The sequence below is a fragment of the Lagopus muta genome, chromosome 6 (genome assembly GCF_023343835.1).
Source record: "Lagopus muta isolate bLagMut1 chromosome 6, bLagMut1 primary, whole genome shotgun sequence".
Taxonomy (NCBI): Eukaryota; Metazoa; Chordata; class Aves; order Galliformes; family Phasianidae; genus Lagopus; species Lagopus muta.
The window spans coordinates 10,822,175-10,840,280 of NC_064438.1; positions in this window are offsets into that span (position 1 = coordinate 10,822,175).

An 18,106-nucleotide genomic window follows, 5' to 3' on the forward strand; every position below is an offset into this window, starting at 1 on the left:
AAAGCCAGACAGCTTCCTTAACCTATTCCTAAAGTAATATTTTTACTTAGGCTAGTCAGAAGAGCCTTACTTCTATCTTGTTGGCATTGTGAAGATCTTATGTGATCTCACGGTCTCATGAAATATTTCCTATTTGAAATATGTTATATTTCCTGTTCAATATTTTTATTGAGGATGTGGATGAGGATACTGAGGGTATTACCCTCAGCAAGTTTGCAAGTGACACCAAGTTGGCAGGAAATGTTGATGTGCCTGGGAGGCCCTACAGAGCAATCTGTACAGGTTGGATTGCTGGGCTGAGGCTAATGGGAAAAACAAGTGTTGGGTCCTGCACTTTGGCCACAACAGCCCCAGGCAATGCTAATGGCTTGGGGTAAAGTGGCTGGAAGACTGTAGAGGAAACAGACCTGGGAGTACTGACTGTTGCTTGGATGAACATTTGCAAGCAGTGTGCACAGGTGTTGAAGAAGGCCAGTGGCATCCTGGCTTGTTTCAGAAATAGCTTTACCAGCAGGAGTTGGGAAGTATTCATCCCTCTGTACTCAGCCTTATTGAGACCACGCCTCAAGTACTGTGTTCAGTTTTGGTCTCTTGCTACATGAAAGGCATTGAGGCCCTGGAGCATGTTCCGAGAAAGGCAAAGATGCTGTGAGGGGTCTGGAGCCCAAGTCTTATGAGGAGTGGCTGAAAGAGCTGGGATTGTTCAGTCTGGAGAAGAGGAGGCTCAGGAGTGTCCTTATTGCTCTCTGCAAGTACCTGAAGGGAGGTTGTGGTGAGGTGGGGGTTGACCTACCAATAGGACAAGATGGAATGGCCTCAAGTTGCACAGGGGGAGATTCAGATTGAGCTTTAGGAAAAAATTCTTCTTTCAGAAAGTAGTCAAGCACTGGAATGAGGTGCCCAGGGAGGTGGCTGTATCACTATCCCTGGAGGTGTTCAAAAAATTCTTTGATGTTGTTCTGAGAAACATGGTTTAGTGGGAAATATTGGTGATGGATGGATGGTTGGACTGGATGATCTTGGAGTTCTTTTCCAGCCTTGGTGATTCTATGATTCTGTATACTTGTATGTTGGATTATTATGAAGCTTTGTTTTATTATTTTTTTCCTCTTCTCATCAGACTCTGAATTGTGTAGTACTATATGAATGCACACTGTGTCATAGGTATTATTTTAATGGTACACTCTCACTTCTAAACTTCTTCAAATTTAAAATATGTGCTTCTAATCCTAAAACGCAAATGTGATCAAAGGTCACAGAGTAATTAACTCTTGGACACAATTCATTAGCACTGGAAGGGTATTCTTCAGTTGTTTTGTGATGCAGAACAGGTGCTTTGTTAATCAGAAACATATCAACCTAAGCTTGAAAACTAATAAAACCAAGTGCAATGACTGAATATCACTGGGGACGCAACTTAATATACATTTTGTCACACCTTAATATACATTTTGTCACACAACCTTCAACAGAAGTATTCAATTTTTTTTTTGCCTGTGAGAGTCTTAGAAGACATTTTTAATGACATAAGATTCATGAACAAAAACATAAAAAGACCAAAACAGGAAGGAAAGAAAAGAGGGTATTTTCTATAAAACATCTAGACTTAATTTCTAATACAAAATGTTACCATCGTAGCTTCTTCAATGGGGGAGAGGGGAGAACAGAGGCTGTTGTGAAAGGCTATCTTGAGATAGATAAACATTGGATTTTTTTTTACTGATTTATTTTCTTTAAATCTGGGAGGAAGATGAGACTAAGACAAAACATGATTGTTGGAGAATAAAATGAGACTAAAACAATACAGTCTTCCTTCTGGTTGGGTATAATTTGAACAGAATACTTGATGTCAACTCCTTGGTTGTCTTGTTATTAGGACTGGACTCTAAGCAGACAATTCAGAGTGTGATGAGGCTTCATTTCATCCTTTGCATGATTTTTTTTTCTGAGGCAGGTAATGTGATTCATTGGATTTTGTAATTTCAGTGTGCAACATAGCTTTAAAGGGGAGTGGGGGAGCTGTAACAAGAAAAGTCTTTGTGTATTTCTAGTTGGAAAATTCTTAGTACTGCTCAATTTTTTTTCTCTACATCAAATCTTAACATATCCAGATCTGAAGTACTATTTAAGTGCTTTTTATATTGTTGTTAAAACACCTTGAAAGTAGAATTTTTTATTTTTATTTTTATTTTTTATTGTATTTTATTTTTTTTTTATGGCTACTGCACTGGAATTGAGAGAAACAAAGTGTGAACAAAGCCATAAGATCAGCTATCATAAATGAATTTTGGCATAGAGCACTACGAATTGCATTGTGTAATTCCATACTGTTGGTTATCACTTCAATATTCTGAGCACTCATTTTTGGAATATGTTACTATTTAAATGCATCATCATGGTGCAAAGCATCCTTCGTGACCGTCTTTGATGTTACCACTATTATAATCATTTGCGTTCCTTTCCTCCAAACATAGTTTCAAAGAGAAGATTGTTATTACTATGATTTTTTTTTCCTGGCTATAACAGTGGTGGAAACAGACTAGGTATGATGTTTTATAAGTGGATACATGATTAAGTCATCTTATAAAAATAAATTTTTAAGCTTTCAATCGACTCCAACAATCTGAATGTTTCTTTTGATATTTGTTTTCTGGATTTAAAATTCCAAGCTACTGTCTGAAGCTTCTGGCAGCTTCTAAAGAAGTGTATTTGACCTGAAAGGAAAACTATTGCTAAGATGACTTCGACATTTTTCTCTGCAAACTGTCTTTGTAATGTACAGACCACTTCATGAATGTAGAACTGCCTCAAACTGTTAACATTTGGTTTTCAAAAATTTCTGTTCTAAACATCAAAAAATATGCTGTATCGCCAACTGTGTTTCAAAGCAAAACAAGACATAGATTTAGAATCATTTTTAGTTATATAAACTGTTATGACAGAGCTATCTGATAGTCATGCTGAGCCTAAAGCCCATTTGAGAACTTAGTTTGATGTATTTGGGATTGTGAGTGTATGCGTTGCAGTAACTGAATGGAACTGAGGTAATTTATCTAAAATTATGGCAGGCATCTTTCTAACTCAATTGATCACCACTCTTGCTATTCTCAGGAAAGTATGAGATGATTTTTTAAAAGGGCTGCTGTAAGCAAATGTAATCTCAGGGATTGATGGGATGCTTATCTTAAAAAATAAAATAAGAAGTTATGACTTCTAAAATTTCAGTTGTCTTGGAACATAAAGATATGTGTTCTTGGCTGCCTTGAGTTCAGTTAGCTCTCTGAAGACTAGAATACTGTGTTTTGCAGAAAGAGAGCATCTTTTAATCCTCTGTGTAGATATTTTTAAAAAAGGTTGAAGACATTACTTGGCATTTATATGTTGCTTGAAAGTTTGCTTTGTGACTAGCTTAAGGTGAGAGGATTTCAGACTTCTTGTTTCCTAATTAACGGTTAAGATAACTCTGATACTGAAGACCAAGTTGCTGGAAAAACTAGACAAAATTGTATGGCTTACAAGGGTCTTTGCAGGCAGTTTATTTAGAACTCCACTAACAAGAGCAGAGCATGATAAAAGGTATAACTCACCTGGAGTTATGAAAAGTGCATTAAAAATGACAAACGTTACGAAGAAGGATTTCATTTCTAGCATTTAGTGGTAGGATAAATTAAAAGTTGTAGGAAAAATGTAATAAGAAAAGCAGAATATTCTGTGACTAAATGAAAAGTAAGTGGTAAAAGACTCTTTGAAACAGAAGGGGCAAAATACATTAGTTTTGTTGGTAGCTTGTAGAGAGAAACAGAGCACTGATAGCGCAGCTAATCATGGTGATGTTCTTTTTCCTTGTTTGCTACCAACACAGTCTCTGGTTCCTAAACTGACAAATTCACTTTAGATCATCAGGTCAAAGTTCTAAGATGAAGCTGGACTAATTTCTCTCAGTTCTTAGGGAATCTTGAGTTTAGATTATATATGCAGTACTTAAAACAAGTCTGAAGTCAGATCTTCTGCTCCTACCAGTTTAGAAGTTTCTAAAGACTATTGGCAGCAAAGCTGTCTGGCAGCAGAACAAAGTTATGTCCTTTGTCATAGGCTCTCCTTTGAGAAATCCACAAGTAAGCAGTTCTAATGCTTTGCTTTATTCCTCCATCCTCTTAATGCTTCTGTCTTTGTGCTGAACCTAATCTTCACCTGCTTCAACAATTTTAACAGAACATAAATTATGAACAATAAAAAGCTTTGCACTTCCCCACCCATCCATTTGCCCCTCTGTGTCCTTTGCTGCCTTCTTGTTCTGTTTTTTCCTTCCTTCTCCATTGACAACTCTGAGTCAGTGGGTTTTATTTCTGTCTTTCAAGCTTTGACTCTTCGGCGTGCAAATTTCAGTAAGCTAAACCTCTGTAGGGCTGACTCAGCATTCAGTGCCATTTGTCAATTTCATTGATCACTCCCTGACCAACAGGGTGAGGGGAGACTTGCAAAGTCAGCAGCTAGCAACTGGCCTTTCCCAGGATTATACTGTAAGAACTTCCAAATTAAATAATAATAATAAAAAAAAATAGAGCCTTTTGATTTCTCTGCAGTGGAACTTCCAATGAATAAAAAAATATCTCAACTCTCTTGCATCACTCAACTGTAATTTTTTTTATTAGTTCCTTCTCATTTTCCATAAGAAAATTTCTCTAGCGAAAAAGAAAATTGCACCTTACATGTTTAAATAGTTTTACATTTTATTCTATTTCTTGTTAGAATTCTGCATCCTACATCAACTACTGGTAGTCGAACAAGAAAGACAATCAGATTCTAGACTATGATCCTATTCTAATTTTCTTGAAGAAATATGAACTAGGTTTAAGATGTATTTTAAGGACAGAAAGACAAAGCAAGTACACTGTGGATGCACACACACATATAACAAATGTTTATTTTACATGCATAATCTCAGTAATACATACAGGTGAGTGCAACCTTGTGTTAGAGAGATAGCAAAAAAAAAGTGTTTCAGTTGCAGGCGAATATCACTGTCAAATATCTGACAAAAGAAATATCTTATTTCAACTGAAGAAAAACTGTCTATCATTTTGACTGTTGCAAATTCTCTCTAGATTGAATTTATTTTCTTAAGCGGTTCTGAATTTTTTTGAAGCCTCAGGTCTTCACTTATGATTAACGTGGGACTTGGGCTGAATAGTTCCTTTTTCTGCCTTACTACCCTTCTTTCTATCTAAATACACACACACACACACACACGCTCTGGCCTCTTATTTTGTTGTCAGGATGCAAGTCTGCAGAAACACAAGGAAAGTGCCATTATTTTTTCACAACTAGAGGAGCTAAAGATTTGCACAGTGAGCAGTCATCTGTCTGTATTATATATTGACAATTCCCAAATACTATCACTTCAACAATTCCATGTTTAGCAAATACAATTGGTTGTATTGTTTTAGGTGAGATATAGATTGTGTGTGTGTTCCTTTCTCCTTCCCCTTGCTACATTGTTACTGTTTTACTATTTGATAGGAGTTATATGTAAAAAGAGATGGAGTAAAGATCTGGGGTTGTACAAGCATTATTTATGTGCTTCATTTAGATCAATATGCTGATTTATCTAGATGTGGCTGTGACAACACCTTTTGCCTTTAACTGGTGGATTAAATGTTTGCAGAATCTGTGCTTGGTGGATAATCAGGTAATTAAAGTTCTTTTGGACAATCATAGAATTGCTCTGGTTGGAAAAGACCTTAAAGATCATCAAGTCCAACCACAACCTAACCATGCTACCTTAACTCCAACAACTCTCCGCTAAGTCATGTCCCTGAGTACCACATCCAAATGGTTTTTAAACGCATCCAGGGATGGTGACTCAACCACCTCCACCTCTTATAAGAGCCTATTCCAGTGTTTAACAATCCTTTCTGTGAAGAAGTTTTTCCTGATATCTGACCTAAACTTACCCTGGTGCAACTTGAGGCCATTTTCCCTCATCCTTTGCCATCATCTGGGCAAAGCTTATTAACTGATGCTTATTTACGAGGCTCGTGATCAGTGAAAGTGGTAACAGTGCTGTTGTTTTGGTGAACTCTGTAACTGAAATGCTTCTAATAACAAACAAGTGAAGGAATTGTAGCATCATACAGGATATACAGATAGAATGCAAGCACAAAGAAATATTATTGAATTATTTCCCTTTTTTTCCATTCATTTTGATTTTAGATTTTTTCCTACTTGCCAAAACAAGTCTTAAAAAAGAAAAATCATGTAATGTAATTTGGCAGTGAAAAGGATTTCTGCAGAAGTTAGATATTTAATGAATTCAGATTCAACTGATTAATTTGAAGAATCAATGTTATTTATGAGATTGAAACTCATTTAAGGGCGTTCCCTTTAGCTTCTGCTTTTGTTGTTTTTCTGCAATTCTGTTGTATTCAGGAGCGAAATGAGTTTTGCTATATTACATATTCATTGCAACTTGTTGGAACAGTAAGCTCTGATATAAAATGACGTGTTTTGTTGGTCCCTTCTTTATGCTCTCCTTTGTACCTCTACTCTTTCTGCTTTTGAGAAATAGGCCTCCAGTTATCTTTAGGAATGTAGCAGTAGACTGTTTTCTTTCTTGTTTTGTGAATCTAGTATCTTAACATACCACAGTTGTAGGGAAATAGATTTTTCACAGTACCAAGTGTTACAACTCTACAAGGAACATTAAAAAAAAAAAGACACTATTATAGGTATTTTACCTTGTAAATGTTTGTATTATTCTTCAATGTTTAACAATATCTTTCTAGTTATATTTTCAGTAAGGAATATGTGCTTTGCTTTTGCTCTTTAAGTAATTTAGTCATCAGAAGTGTAATTTGTAATCTTTGGTGCAGTAAGGAGCAGTGGATATTTAAGCAATCTGACTCAATCTTAGAACTAACAGTGTTCTTCCAAACAACAAATACCAGCATGAAATGGAGATAATGGCTAAACTATAACCTGTGCTAAGATTAGCAATGTCAGCTGAGCAGAAATTCATTTGAGTGTCTCACAGAGTTCAGTCTCCAGGCTTTCTGCTATTGAAGTGCTTGGCTAAAAGTTAACTGACTGCTGAGGTGAATCCTAGAGATATGCACCATAAACCTGACTGTGTTACTGTGATCTGTCTCCCCTGCTTCCATTTGCCCTTCTAATGGTGACAGGTTGGACATGGAAAACTTGTGATGATATCTTGACATACATGCTGAAATTGGAATGTTAGAAGTTGAATGCTGCAAAGGGATGGGCTGCACAGACAGGCCTAGTAGGATACTGGTAAGGAATGGATCAGTGAGAATGAAGAGAAAATACTGGTGCAACACTATTGTTGTAGTTGGAGAATTACTGTGCAAATTGGTTCATAGCTCAATTTCCATAACAAAGAGCAGCAGTTGAAAGAGTTCTCTAAGGCCTCCCTGGGCTCAAGATTAAAAAGCATATTTCTCCATTGTCTCTCTCCAGATTCACTCTAGTATAATTTTGGAAGACTACAGTGATAGGCAGGGTGAGTTGCTGCTAGGAGACCACATAATATATTAAGTGTAAGAGCACTTGGTTAGTTTTAGCTAAGGAATTCATGTTGAATACTGCTATTTTGTAGGAAGGTAATAATGGAAATCTGAAGAAGTTACTGAATAATGGCCTCCTAGTGCCTGAAAAATCATTTCAAAAGAACAGGAAAAATCCCACAAAAACCTATGATTCATAAAAATAGCTCTCCAAATGTGTGAAATCTGGGATTTTTCACAGCTGCAAAATGTTGTGCTCCTTTTGCAATTTATTTATTTATTTATTTATTTTGCTTAATCCCTTTTGAGAAGAGCTCAGCTTTACTAAAGAATGAAGCACCAATATAGAGGACTGCTGATAGCACCAGATTACATAGGTCAGTTATTACTTATTAGTAGGAAAATAGAAAGAAGAATAACACCTAATCAGGTCACTGTGATTCTGCACTTAATCTTTATTGGTAGAACATGTTCCTTAGCTTCTCGATTTCCAAATGCCATTCGCTTGTTGGGCATGATTAACATCTGCAGAAGAGGCTTATTTCTAAGCAATCTTCAGTCCCATTACATGTTCTGTCTCTTATGGCTTATACAATAAAGCCTAAATATGAAAATTGAAAACATGCCAATTATCATCCTTAATTACTAGAGAAAATCACAGTGTTGCTTTATGCCTTAACCTGTCCAAGCTTGAGATGTACAAGATAACACTTCCTGGCAGTTTAGATTGTAAGTGTTAGACTCCCACATGGCTGAATCTTTTCATTGACTGGAAAAGTCTTTGAAAGAATCCTTTCATGACAGTAGAACAAGTGTGTAATTGAAACAATGTATTTTAGGGCTCAATTTATTCTTATAGTTTTTTGGTTTGATGTTCTCGTCCCACATGAGGCATGCAGGATTGAGACAATTCATAGATAAAACCTTTTTGTCCCTCGTCAGCACAGTATAGCTATGTTGCAGTGACAAAGGCTATAATGCATGTGAGTAGGTGTAGTGACTATCAGTGTAAAGAAAAGGAATCTGAGTAGGCATCTTTCTTTTTTTCTTAATATAAAGTCACTGAATACCTTTAAATAATATTGAAATACTCTGTTAATATTGTAGAGAGTTAAGTGGACTTTGAAATGCTGATTTTACAAATTTAAATAATAATAATTAAAATCTGCTGACACAAATGTATTAGAAATAAACCTATATAAAGGAGCAGTTAACCCAGAACTATTGTGAGATATATTATATATTGTTTGACATAATTTCATATGAGCAAGCAGAAGTACCCCATCCTTTAGATTGTGGTAATGTGCCTTATTGTTAAATTCAATAGGAAAAGCTATTCATACTGTAGTATGATTGAAAAGAAAATTGAATCCTTTTGATGTTATAAATGTGTCTATTACTGCATGTGCACACAAATTTTCCATGGAAATTATGGTGAAAGTAGTGATTCTCCTAGAAAAATGCATTAGTGTTGACATGTTCAATTTTAGCCACATCAGAATATAAATACCATTTAACCATGGCCAAATTGCTGGGAACATATATAGTGTATCTACATAAGACAGTTGTCTATCTAAAAATATATGTTCCTGTAAACCAGTTATGTTCTCTGTTCCAGCAGAAAGAATGATTCACACTTCACTATCTTCTTACAATACCACGTTTTAATATGTAAAGTATATTTTTATGTAAAGTTCGTGATTGTTTTCAACTCTGACAAACCACAATATATTTACCAAATTTGGTTGTGAAGCAAATTATATGCATGTATTTGTCTGTCCATTCATTTGCATAGCAATCAGTCCTGCGTATAAACTGCTGAATTTATGTGTAATGGTGGTCATAGAATCATAGAATGGCCTGGGTTGAAAAGGACCACAATGATCATCTAGTTTCAAACCCCCTGCTGTGTGCAGGGTCACCAACCTCCAGACCAGGCTACCCAGAGCCACATCCAGCCTGAATGATTTTCTATATGGATCCCTAATACAGGTGTTTGAGTCCTTTTAAGTGCATTAGTAATCTAATGTTTAGGACACATATGCAAATAGGTGTTCAATTTATTAAGAGTGCTGCTAACTTTTTTGTTTAGGACATAGTGCTGGAAAATGCATATAAAACTTCACTTAGTCTGATTTTCACATATTACTATTTTAATATGTAATCCCAGTGAAGACAATGGAACAGTACAGTAATAAAAACAAAGCATGGAATAGCAGAAGTGATTGGTAAAATTCCAATTGTAGAAGCACCTGTCTTCTGTGGTAAATCTCTGAAGTTCCTACTTAGTAAAGAGGAGAGCAGACACCGAAATAAATTTACTAATTAAGGTGGAAGTAATTATGCAAGGTGTCATGGTTTTGTAATTTTGCTATTGGTATTCCACATCATGACATCATGTGGAGCATAGGTAATTGAAGAATTAATGCTCCAGTTACGTGGACTGACAACTTTACAGATACCTGGTTCTCAAAAGAGAAGAACAACTACATAAGGGGACCTCACGGTCAGAGAGGAAGATGTGTCACAGAAGCCATAGGAGCTTCTGGCTCTTCCCTTGCTTACTGCCTGGCAGAGGCTGTGGATGTGCCTTCAGTGTGGGCTGCCTTCAATGGTTTGGGCCTTGTAAAATAGGGAACACAGTAAATTATTTTTAACGTGTTAACTTCTGAACTCTGATTCTGGCTGCTTAAAATTCATTCTGTTGCTTGTAACTTATATTATGAGGCTTATATTAGTATGTGAGGAAAAAGTAAATCTTTTTTCAGAGAGGTGAAAGTTTTCTGCATTTAAATAAATTGTTGGAATTACAATTGCAAAAAAATAAAAATCAAAATCAAAACTAGATGGCAGGGAAAATAACATTATTATATTGGTTAGCTGAATTATATCATTTCTCCTAAATCATTGAGAAGACTTACCTAGCTAGAGAAGGAGTGGTGAGAAACATTTCTCTACGTTCTATCTTTTTTAAAAGAACTAGAAATAATGGGATTTCCATACGTGTTTTAATGACTGAGAAGGATTCTGTTTATGTCTAGTAACTTTGGTCTTAAACACCTAGGAGTTTTTTTCATAACAACTTCTTTAGACCTAGCTCACGGTTCCTGATGTTTCAGTTTCTATAACCCATAACAATTTTGCACAATCTTAGTATCAGATCATTGCTGAACACACTTATACCCTCATTGATTTTAGGAACATGAGGTCAAAGAATCTCTTTTATCTTCCTCTGTGGAAGATGTGGTTTAACCCAACAGGTGGCTGAGCACCATGCAGTCATTTGCTCATTCCTCTCCTTCTCAGTGTGATAAGAAGACAATAACAAAGGAACAAACAAACAAAAAAATCAGAACTGATGGTTGAGATGAAAACTATTAAGATAAAGAACTGGATAATAGCAGTTACATACATGTTCATAAATGCATATGAACATGCATAACAAGTGATGCTCACCACTCCTCTGATCGATGTTCCAAGCAGCAGAAAAGAGACAGGTGAACTCCCATCCCCATCAAAACTCCTTCTGCATGATGTCATATGGTATGGAATACCCCTTTGGCCAGTTTAAGTCAGCAGTCCTAATTCAGTCCACTCTCAGCTCTTTGGACCTTCTCTGAGAATGGCCTCAGTTCTATATATAATCAGTGAATATACAGATGTATAATCACCAAGTATACAGAGAAGTTAGGCAGGTCTTTAGTGTATAGCTGGAAAGATTATGGAGAGGGATAATCAGAAACGAATGGATAAGCTTACCTGAGTCCTAGACTCACAGAAAAAGACTGCAAGAGTAGTGATCTCCAGAGAGAGATCCTTCCCTATTGGCAGCCAGGCTCCACCCCTTCCAGTCTCACAGGTGAATTGCCTTCACCTGTGCTCCCACAGCTGACCCATTTATTGCTTCATGTGATCAACCAGAGGTTCAGGCTGTGATTCAACATTTCCCATGTAGCTGTTTAGCAGCAACTATGAACACTGGTGTGTTGTCAGCATTGTTTTTCTCATAGAACCAAAGCATAATATTGTTCCAGACACTCTGGAGAAAACATTTCTATCTCTGCTGAAACTAAGACAGAAAGCAACAAACTTGTAGATTGAAATAGAAAAAGTCTAGCTTTGTGTGCACACTCTGAAAAGCTACTATGTCTGGAGGAGTAACCTTCTGGGTGCTTTAGCATCTTTTAAAACAAACAAGCAAAAAAATCAAAAGCTGCAACTAAGATAAACATAGGCTATTCCAGAGAAAAAATTAGTTTATACTCATTAGTTCACTCCTCCGCCCATCAACTAAGTTAGTATCTCTTCTAAATGTTCAGAATCCAAGTATGGGTGGATATATTTACACTGAGTGAATTACGGCTGGTTGTGTTCCTATGTCAACACGTGCCACGTTGATTTCTTGTGAATTGATTGTTATTCTCTGTGGCATCAATAGTTTTACCAGACTGATATGATTAAAGCCAGTGAGTTGTTAATTAGCATCTAATTAAAAGAGATGAATAATTTGTCCATGTACAAGAGCTATTGTATCACTTTTTCCGTAAAGGAAACATAATCATAGAATTAAATTTTGCATAATACTATGCTTTTTATTTATGCTTTTTTTTTTTTTTTTTTCCATGGGGAGGAAAGGAAAAAAAGCAACAACTGTTAGATTTGCAGAATCTAAATCCTAAGTAAACATGCTTTGGCAAGGAACATCTGAAAAAAGCAAAAAGCAGAGAAATTCCAGTGATCCTGTTCAAAGTTGCAGCTTGGTTATTGTGCAAATACACTAGGGCTGCTCTGAAAGCAATGCCTCCTATTTTATCGCATTGACCCAAAGCATCAGAGGTGGATGTCGGTGATATAGCAGTAGAGATTCATAGAATCATAAGGTTGGAAAGGACCTATGAGATCATCTAGTCCAACTGTCTTCCCATTACCATTGCTACCACAAGCTACTAAACCATATCTCGTAGCTCCTTAATCAGATCAGAGGTTAAACCTTAATGACAATATTTCATTACACTTCATTGCTGTGCAACAGATGGCAACAGAGGTCTGTCTGACAAAATGGCATCAGATATGGGAATGTAGACCATAGAATCATAGAATTGCTCGGTTGGAAAAGACCTCACAGATCACAAAGCAAAGTTGTCTAATTGCACGTGCCTTGTCTTTTGTGTATGTGATTGAATTGCTCCATAGAAAAATGGCACTCACTGACATTCATGAACACTTGCTGGACATCTATGGAGAGTCCAGTCAGACTGTTTCATCTTGGCAGGTCAGCTTGAACACAAATTAATTACAGTTTTACAGAAATCATGATATCTACACAGTTTCTTAATAAATAATTTGATTTTATTTCACTGTTAAAAATCCCATTCTTACTGTATTTTTAGGACTACATAAATGAAACTTTGATCAGAATGCTATTCGGGACTGTTTCTTCTTCTGACTTTAACACAGTGCTTTAAATCATTTTCATCTTTCATGTTTGCACCATGTACTTGACATTTACTTCAGAGTTGAATGTGAAAACCAGAAGAATATTTGCAAATACAGATTTCCAGGAAGTTGTAATAAACTATTATTTCTATTTGTTTATACCCTCTAATTATACATAAGAAACAGTTTAGAGGGAAGTAATTTGTCCCTTGTTTAAAGCAAGGTACAGCTTTATGTGACATCACTATCCAAGTTTTCAAAATGGATGTCACAGTCTTGCCTACACACTTATAGGTGCAGTCAACAGTTTGAAAAAAATGGAGCTAGGCTTGTGTAAAGGATGCTAATTCCCACAATTTAGGCATTAACCCACTTACAGTGATTATCTTGGGACAAATGTTTTCTTTTCTGTGGTTTTGGTTTTTTTTTTGGTCAATTTATGCCATACGAAGTCCTATATAAAGTTTATATGTATATATTCTCTACTGTATAAAATGATTCCCAGCCATTAATTATCAAAGTTCATTAAGTCCCCGTTAGCTAATAATATACATACTTATTCCAATTTCATTTTTCACATGCATTAGTAAGTTCTCAATTTTTTAACTTAGCATGCTTGCAATGCTGTTTCAGGTGTCCTATTCCCCAGTGTTGAATCTTTTGTTGAAGATGTATATATATATATTTTTTTTTCATGTAGCTCATAGGAAAGAAACAGAGTAGGACTCAGGCCCTCAAGTTTAAACAGTGTTGTAAAAAGAAAGTAGTAAGAGCAAATAAATTTTCTAGGTATCCTTTTCAGTGTTACTAAATACTTTAAACTCTTGCTCTTTTGTATTTTTCAGTCAGGTCTAGTTATCTGGATCCCTCAAGTAAGTGGCAGGTAACTGAAGCAGAGCCTGGTGTACTAAAATCAGAGAGATGATTTTTGAATTTTAGCTATTCCAGAGTTGATATATTCCACTTGTTTTTATAGAAACCAGCTCAAACCAAACAAATGCCTTCCTCTCCAATGAATAATGCATTTAAGCAACTAAATTCTGCTCATCTTGTTGTTAGTGCAATAATGTCATTCTAAATGACTTATAAGTAGGATGACAAATGGAGCAGTGGTAGTATCAGAAATTGAACTGCCACTATCTTAAAACTTAGCTCCTTAAGACCACAAGGTTATTTCCATTTGAAGTCTACAATTCTTGTCTTTAATAATTAAAGCACTATAGTTTTCCCCTGAGTGAAGACTTTTGATTATGGCAATTAAGATCGAGGTGGCTCGGTTTGGATTGGTGGATCAATTTGGCTATGTCCAGAGAATCTCATGTTTAACTGAGTTGTAGATTGTGTTGGTTTGATTTCATAAGCACACGAGGTAAGTCACCCAGCACAGTCGCATACTTTTAATATCTCAAAGTGGGCATTCAAAATCAAATGGAAGTCATCTCATTAAAGTTGAAAGTAACTACACAGGGTGTAAAACACAGAGTAAAAATTGGCAGACTTAATGCAGTTGTGGTTTCCCACTTCTGTAACGCAATTCATGGAAACAGTAGGTTTGTAAGGGCTGTCAAGGTAGGTTTTAAAGTTGTTAAACATGAAAATAAATCTTGTTTTCACATGAATTATTTTCAAACTTATTTCACCTATGCCTGCAATATATTGTTTGATTCTGTCACCTCTGTAGTTGTGATACATAGATAAGTTTCTGTGGGCTAATAAACATTAAGCATCTTGAATTAACGTCTATTTATGTATGTCCTTGCCCTCAGCTTACTCACAGTATCTATGTAACAGCTCTGTCTCTTACCCTGGAAGATTAGGTGGCTTGTATTATTTCTAATTTCTTGCAGAACATGTAAGACCAGAGAATGATGGTTAAGATACAGAGAAGCATTTGCTTCTACACTGAAAATTGTGCTCAGTTCCTTACTAACTTCTTGTAATGATCATATTCCCATTTAGTCTTACTAAGGACTCAATAAATGAATGGGAGTAGTTGAACAGAGCTTATTGTATACAAGTATCACTCAGGAAATTTGATATGTTGAATACAGCAAATCTTTAAGAAACTTTGCACAGTTAATGTTGTTATACCAGTAGTTTGAATAACAAACAATAAATTCAAGTGGCTACTCCTGCTGTAGCTGGGTAGGGCTCAGTTTGGAAGTTTAATTTAAAAAAAAAAGTTGTTGATAGGCTTGTGTAACTGATGTGAAAATAAAATTTTATTATATTCTTGCTAACTCATGTATATTCCTGCTTATGTTCCTCATGCAAATGATACTTTGGGCCTAATTAATCTCCTTAAGTGACTTTTGCACTAAGTTTGAGGAATAAGTGATGAAGTTGGTGATGAATTATATTTGTATTCTAGGTGTTTCAAGATGCTAAGAAAAATTTGTCCAGATAAATACACATAATAACCATAGAGGTGAAGATTTTCCATTTAATTTAAAGCTGTGGGCACTCTGCATCTCACAAGAGATCATGCTACCACCTCACTGCAGAGGGTCTCTAATTACCCTTCCTCTCACTGAAGTTTTAAGTAGATGAAGGTACAAATTACTTTACTTCTCATCAGTCAGCAACTTGTTTATTGCAGTAAATGAGTCATGGCACAGTATTTCTGCCATACTAGTTCAGAGGTCTGCAGGTGTGATACCAACAAACGGAGATCTTATTACAGCCTGTAGGTGTCAAATTATTTATTTCTTTGCATTCCTGCATAGATTTCATTTGCATTTTTTTTCCAGTATGCTTTCACATCCATCATCAGAAGTTCTCAATCGTGATTATCTGCTTTTGTTGTTGTACGTTTCTATTCTGCTATTTGGTAGTCTGTTTTTAATATTGCTTCTGAGTAATGCGTGTACAGGCTTGCCTCAGTAGTTCAATCCTAAGTGTCAGGCATTCAATTAAACAGGATATTTTATTTTACTCAAGGAGACTGCAGTGTGTCTAGCTGAGTAACTATTTGAGTGAGTAAGAAGGAAGGCAAATATTTCTCATAAAAATGGTAGAACATCTGCAGACAAATGTGAAAAGATCACAGGATTAGCTTTTCTTTAACACTATTATTTCCTTTCAATAGTGTAAAATTTTGAGGGATGAAGTTTAATACTGGGTGTTATTGCAATGAGATTGGTTTTGCATGCGTGACATAGCAGTAAATTTGTACATTGGTTTTGGATAATACCTCTTGGTTGCATGTGCTTGCATTCTACATCTTTTTGTGAATTCTTTTATAAGATCATCTCAAGGCATGCATTTGCAGGTGTGTATATGCTGACCTATGTGTACTATTTTTAAAACTTGAAGTTTTTACTCGTGGATACATTTTAATTTCTTAACTTGAACATCGAAATTTGAATGCAAAAAGGTTATTCAAATGTAATTCAAGAACATTTTAAAATTCTATACTTCATGGTACAAGAATGGTACTAACAATGTCACTTCCAAGAGTAGTTATTAAGATGTAAATTTTTCTGAAGCACCCAATAACTTTGTATCCAGTGACTTTGTTTTCAAAGGCAACTTTACATATATCAGATCATAGGTGTGTTGTCCTTTTAACTTCACCCTAAAATACGCTCTTGAAGTTCATCATCAGCTTGCCAGCATTACTGCACTAATGAAGTGAAAGTGAATGAAGATGTTTAAAATATTTGAAATAAAATTTTGCTAGGTTGAAATGTTGGTTGAAATGGTTATTGAGTATTTCCAGGAGTAAGTCACTGTCAGAGCAGAGAGAACAGAACCTGCGTGAGAGTGTGTTAAATGGCTAGAAATCAGGTTTATACTATTGAAAATAGTACTTAGGTCTACAGGTATCATAGTCTTGATACAAGTGTTACTCATCCAGTTGGGGAATAAAAGTGATATTGTTACATATATTTTTAAAAATTGAATGTAGAACATAAAATGCACCATGTAATAGAAGAACCAATGTTTTACAGGTCGTTAGAACACTCAGCTGTTCCTGTACACTTAGATAACATACCATATGCTAACTGTACCTGCTATCAAAGCCTGCCTTACAGTTAATTGCAGTCCAGTATTAGTAGTCATTAATATTTTGCACTGGAATTTATTTTCAGGTCTAACGATTTAACAACCTGCTAACATTGTAAAGGTCCAAAAAAATTAAACAGGACAAGCTTAATGCCTATGTACAGAATTAGTCAGCTGAACATTTTTTTAAACAGTGCAGCCGTACTTGGTCCAAATTTCAGACACAGAAATACCATTAAACTACATCTGAAAATATAAGCCATCTCTCATGATAAACTCTTACTTTTCAAGCTGTACTTGTATTTTTCAACCTTAATAGAAAGAGGTCAAAAGCAATGACTTTCTCAACAACAGGCTGCCTTCTCTTTTCAGATAAAGGTAATGCATTGTCAAGAGCTGAACTAGCTCCTGCTGGTGTATTAATACCACCTCCTGGATCTATCAACAGCAAGACAGACACTCTTCACACTGGAGAATTAAAAAAAACAATCTGCACCTTGTCAGGCCTGCTCACTGGGAACAGTCACAGATCTGCAGCCCCTGGTAATTACTTACCTGGGTCTTCACACTGCCTGCATTTCCATTTTGATTGTTGACATTGCATAGTACTACCTCATCTGCCTAAAAAGGTGGGAAAAAGGGAACAAAGTATGCCAGGCTTAGTAATTACACCACTGTCACCTCTCACTCCCCCAGCTCTTGGACCCTATCAGCAAACCATGCTCATCACTCTCCTGTTAACTGTTTCATTAAAAGGGAATGATTATGTTGAATGAATGAGTTGACACTAAGAATCTACACCTTCTCAGTAACTGTGAAAGCATTTAGAGTGGGTTTATATACCAAAAGCCTAAGAGGCATAAGAGGGAAAAACTACAGGCTGGACAAATTAATTAAAAAAATAATCTTAATTGAAATTAATCTTGTGTGAGTAGGTGAAAGAATGGGTTCAAATTCCTGATAAGAAAATAAACCTTAATTCTTAAGGGTCTGCATGTATTTAAAAGAAACCACGTATGAAATCACAAATTAAATTTGATTGAGAGGTATTCTCTGCTTTGTGCCAGCAAATGTACTTTCTCTATATATTCCATATTTTTAAAGCATTTGCGCTTTTCATCTGTTTGTACCAGACA